The sequence below is a fragment of the Python bivittatus genome, unplaced genomic scaffold, assembly GCF_059951505.1.
Source record: "Python bivittatus isolate LINGU-HERP-01145 unplaced genomic scaffold, Pbiv_v1 ctg000020_np1212, whole genome shotgun sequence".
Taxonomy (NCBI): Eukaryota; Metazoa; Chordata; class Lepidosauria; order Squamata; family Pythonidae; genus Python; species Python bivittatus.
The window spans coordinates 8,370,035-8,375,679 of NW_028277030.1; the positions used below are offsets into that span (position 1 = coordinate 8,370,035).

At 38.7% G+C, this 5,645-nt stretch overlaps 1 long non-coding RNA gene across 1 annotated transcript; it reads left to right on the top strand.

Moving 5' to 3' along the window:
• Positions 1 to 1,798: 1,798 nt before the first annotated feature.
• Positions 1,799 to 5,108, top strand: LOC148216979 (uncharacterized). The gene is made up of 2 exons (XR_015794896.1): positions 1,799 to 2,023; positions 4,578 to 5,108. It is a non-coding gene; the product is annotated as an uncharacterized LOC148216979 (long non-coding RNA).
• The last annotated feature ends 537 nt before the right edge of the window (positions 5,109 to 5,645 follow it).

Below are 5,645 nucleotides of genomic sequence, written 5' to 3' on the forward strand. Positions count from 1 at the left end.
TGTACGCTTGTCATTATTGGGAAAAGTATATGCATTCTATCATATAACAATATTCTTAGAACAAGATAGTATATTCTGACATTTTCATAATCACAGCTATGGTAATAGATATTTGATTAGTCATTTCTGGATGTTGCTAAGGGCCACTGTAGATGCAGGATAGCAAACCCATCTTTTTACAGGGTATTTCAGAAGCGGGGAGGATCTGCATTATAAGGGCAAAAACAGGCCCAGGAAAGAGGTTGAAATCTTTTCATGTCAATTACAGAACTTCAGGTTTATCTTTTCCATAGAGGGGTGACTGGTAAGGCAATCTTGAGGTCTTAGTCAAGCCAGTTGTATGTAGATAAGTAGTAGATGGGGCAGTAATCTGTTTTTGGGACTGTAAGACAAGAGCATTCACCTTAATGCTTCCAAAAGTTGCATTTTCTGACAACTTACAAGCCATTTGGCAATCTGTTGATGTCAACTGGGAAATAAATGCCACTAAATCCAAGAGGGCTGACTCTGAGGTAGGGGAGTATAGAGACAATTGCAGCTGGTGTCTTGGGGAAATGGTATGATAGAGGAAGGGTGTCTGGTGGTAGACAAAGTCAACTCATTCAGTTTTTGGATAAATTCTCAAACTAAACCTTAAGCACTATGGTATAATTCCTTGAGGCTGAGGTGTCAATTCCTAATCATGATGACATCAAAAAGACAAAATGTATGTCATGTCATGATTCAAGCTCCACCTTTTCATATTTGTGTCATGACTTTGCACACAAGTATGTAAGGGGTAGAACACGTTTCAACACTTACCTCCCTGCAGATGTCTACATCTTGAGATTTAATACTCAGCTGTATTTAGAAATAATGTCCTACCTTGATTCAGTTGGCTTATAGGTTACTATAAAAATAATAAATTTCCTTTGCTTGTTAAGCTCCATTTTGTTTTGTTCAAACTAAGATATGTAAATTTGCAGCTTAGGAAATGGTTAAAGTGACACCTGTTAATGGAAACTTTTAGGGGCCTTCCATTCATATATTCTTCACTCCCTCAAAAGCATTCAATTTCCCCATTTTGACATAGTGAAAGCTATCTTACATCTCCCTTATAAGAAACATAGCTGAAGAAAATAGATTATTACACATGCTTAAGGGGCTTTTTGAAGGCTCTTTTCTGTTTTTCCTGTTTATTACTATAGCAATATCATATACAGAGACATACTTATAGTAATCAATAACATTTTAACACTACAACCAATATATTGTGGTGTGCAAATGCTAATAAAAATCCACATAATATGAGTGTTGGTATCTGCTACTGCAGGAAAGATTCAATGGCTTTTGCTCTTTCAATAAAAGGAAAATTCCCTTTACTTGTTGGTGTCTTCATTGTTAAGTAATGGAATATTTTCTGAGATGATGCTAGGAAAATACATATATTCCCAGCTCTCGTTTCTTTTTTTGCCCACCACTAATGATAAAATCTCACATCCAAAAGGTTTTTGCTCAATGACAGATGAATTCACACAGGCAGGTTCTGCAACAATTGAGTTATATGAATATTAATCACAACTCAGTTGTATGAGTATTGCACAGATATTTCATGTAAAATACATTCAAAGATATCCTTCTTGGGAATATAGAACTCACTGGCGGCCCACAATTATTTGATGGGCAGAAAAGGAACAAAAGCCTCATTCTCTTTAATCCTCCCCATCCCCCATTTAGACCATCATTCCAGGCTTTAAGTATCATAGCATGTGGTTCAGACAATGAACAGCTGCATTCTTTATCCCACACATCAGTAGAGTGAGATATATATGCTGCTGGAATGGCCCTCTGGCCATGTTGCTGCGATATTCTCAGTCTTCTGGAATGTGAAGTGGTGGCTTTGCTGCACTGGACTCCAAAACAGAAAATAAGGAGATAGCACTAGCAGACTGCTGTACTATTCCCCTCGTCTCTGCTTGGAGGAGGAGGAAGGTGCAAAGCCAGAGTAGCTTAAAAGGAAGAAATTCTCACAATAGGAGAACAGGTAAGGGCCTGAGTTCTTGCAAGGTTAAAATGAGGAAACGGAAACTTATGTTTTAGAAAAGTATGCTTAATAGTATTTTAAAAATGTAAGTTTCTTAGAACTATGAATATCCAGGTCAAAGAGATTGTTGTGACCAACTAGAAGAGAGATGCAAATACACAGCTCAGTAATTTATCCTATTACAAATTAGCATAGCCAAGTTAGAATAAGGCTATAACAACTGTAGCACAGACTTCCCCAATCTGGAGTTTGTGTGTACGCCTTTGAGTCAGTGTTGACTCCTGGCAACTGCCTGGACAAGTCCCTGCAGTTTTCTTGGCAAGGTTTTTCAGAAGTGATTTGCCACTGCCTCCTTCACATGGCTGATTGAGAGTGACTAGCCCAAGGTCACCCAGATGACTTTGTGCCCAAGGTGGGATTAGAACTCATAGCCTCCCTGTTTCTAGCTCAGTGCCTTAACCACTACACCAAACTGGCTCTAACCTAGAGTTTGCTTACTGGAATTATGGGAAGGTGATTCAAACTGATCTTGGAATAAGCTGCTATACATACATTTAGAAGGGAAACAAAATGGGCTGCTACTTTCCACTAAGAAGCTAACTCAGACATACCTATGAAAATAGTATAAAATGAAGGGTATGGTAAAGAGCAAAAAGATTGCCTATGCACAGAAGTAATGGAATTCAACTGAATTCTATAGCTGAATGAATGGAATAGAATCTTCAGAACCTGAAACTGATTTAATGGGAAAACCTATCTTCACTTCAAGGAAAGTGAAGATTTAAAAGGGAAGTTTCTACTCTAGGTCCTCAAGGACTACACAACCCACTTATTCACAGTTAACTAAATCATGCTTTGTTAACTCAGTTTTCTGGATCTGTGCAGCACATTCAACTATAAACCAACTAGATGGGCTGGCATCACACAATACACAAGGCTAAAATGTAGTTTATTATATCAATGTATATAATTTCCTATCTCAAAATTGTGACTCTAGTTTTTGAGCTTCACAGTAAATATAAGAAAAAATGTGGGTTTGGGATGTTGGGGAAGGGGATGAGAGAACATGATGGAATAATACAGGGAGGTGGCTGTGAAATCCTTCATAATTCCAGGTACTGCCTCCCACTTTGAGGGAAGTGAGCTGTATGAACCTTCAGAGTTAATTTTTCTAGCTGGAGCTCAGAAGATTTCATTGTCACCTTTAACTGAAAACAATCTTTGCCATGTATAAATATCTAGTACTTTTAAGACTGCATTGCTGTGCATTCTTATCTGGGAGCAAGCCCTGATAAGCCCAGCAGGACTTAAATCTGACTAAAAATAAATAGGACTGTATTTTGTGGCTATAGGAAAGAGAGAGCCTGAATACAGAAATAATTCACCAGTGCTATAGACACTTGTGCTATTTCCTTGCTAGCGATTTATAGCATCTTATAGTACAATCACTGCTGTGCCAGTGTAACAGTAACAAAGAAAAGCTTTCTATTGCCACACCATGAAAGGATGATGTTTTAACCCACTAATGAGGAAACAGCCAGTTTATTATTTATGAACATTCATGCAGCTGAACAGCTTAGAGTATGTTTTCCACCTTGTGGTTGGAGAGGGAAAGTACAATTTTACTACTTCCTTCTGTGAGAGCAAATACAGGGTATGTGGCATCAGGGAAGAATCTATGAGCAGAAAAGTCACTTCAGCTTGTTTGTTGATGAAGATTCTCAGTCATCCAGGTGGAATTATCTGGAGGTTGAGTCATGGCAACTGGACTTCTTTTCTTTTGATTTGATATGTTTCGCTGCTTGTCCAAGCAGCTTCTTCAGTCTAGAAAGTTGGTTAGGGGGCACCCCATAAATGTCTACCAGGGTGGCTGCGTTTCTCACTAACATGATGGGCTCCTTGAAGGGACAATAGGAGATGTGATTAATAGAGTCTTTGGGATGTGGATATCTTGCTCCTAATCCCTCACTCATCCCCAGATGGGTCCTTAAGTGCTGCCTCCCTGGTGAACTTGTGAAGTGGTCTTAATCTTCCTGGGGACTGATGAAAGAGTAGCATGAAAAATGGGAGATATGTCTGAGGCCTCCACCACTATTGAGGGAAGGATTTTTCCACTTTGGCATAAATGGATTCCTTCACTCCTCTCTCAAACCACCTATCTTCTCTGTTCAAAATGTGAAGATTATTGTCCTCAGTTGAGTGTCCTTTTTCCTTTAGATGAAGGTAAACTGCTGATTCTGGTCCTTTTATTCCAGGGGAATTTATATGTGGTCTTGGAACCAGATGGAGAAAAAAATGGCAGGATGGCTAGTAAGGATTTAAAGGAGGTCTTGGCAAGTTAAGTATTAAACATCCCTCTCCTGAGTTATGCTTCTCTTACCCTTAAACAAGAGATGCATGTTTAGGAGTCCCTATCTGACAAAGTAATGTGCAGTCTTATAACATAGTATCAAGACATTAATAGCAATACAATCATCAACTATCAACATATACTACTGCTAACATAACAGCTATCTTTACATTACTGGCTTAACCATCATTTTTCACTCCCCAGACCCTCTGAATCACCTGGCCACTGTCTACACCACTAATGCTTGGAACTTCAGATAAACTGACCAGGACTTCCTCCAGCAGATCAACAGGGACAGTGCAAAACAGCATCGAGCACCCATCTCAGTTCCTGTCCTACTTTCATCCTGCATTTTGATATGAAAGTGAATGAAGTGATATGAAAATAGATACATGGGTTTCTGGGAAAGTGAAGAGCAAAGGTATCCCTTTGATTCTAGAAGTCCAGTGTCAGGATGCCATGACATTATGGTGACTTAAAAGATACACAGAATGGAGCAAGCCAAGAAGTGGGTGACTAGGGAGTTCCAGCCAATGAGAAATAGCCTGTCCTTAAGTGATAATTGTTTTGCTTCAAACTGTGTTTGCAGATTCCTATTGCACTGAAAACCCAGATGTTAAGTCTGCTAACCAGTGGGAATGAAAGCATGCAAGTACATCATTGTACAGCCAATCCAGGAATTGCACAAATGCTATGTGTGAATATGTGTGAAAATAAAATACATTTATAATGAAATGTGAAAGAAAGCTCCAGATATTTGAATTATGTAGGCTGCACCTGGTAAATATATGGGTACTGGCTGCACCTAGGATGGAATATAAGATTTTAGGTACAGAGAAACAAACTATGGCTGATTCTCCAATTTTAAAAATGTTAACGTTTAGCTGCTATCTAGATCTGTCTTCACCCTTAAGAGGAAGACACTGGTTCACTGGTAGGTGAAAAAGTGAAATACAGTGAAACTAGACACTTTTTATATAAACAAAGCTGGATATTATTTTAAGTAAGGTTTTAAATTTAAAACATTTGAAATAAGCTGAACTGGAGAGTTTGTGTATTTTGTTCCATATTTGCAAATGCAGTAACAGCTGACTACACTAAACATGGCCGACTGTTCAGAAAAAGGGATGAAATGTTTGAAAATGAATTTTTGCAGCAAGGGTGGCCAGCTATTATGCAGAGTTCCCAACTTCCCATTCCCCTTCTGCAGTTTCCAGAGCCTTTTGAAATCTGCAGTCAAATGGCAATTTCTGGCAGACAACCAAAAACTAG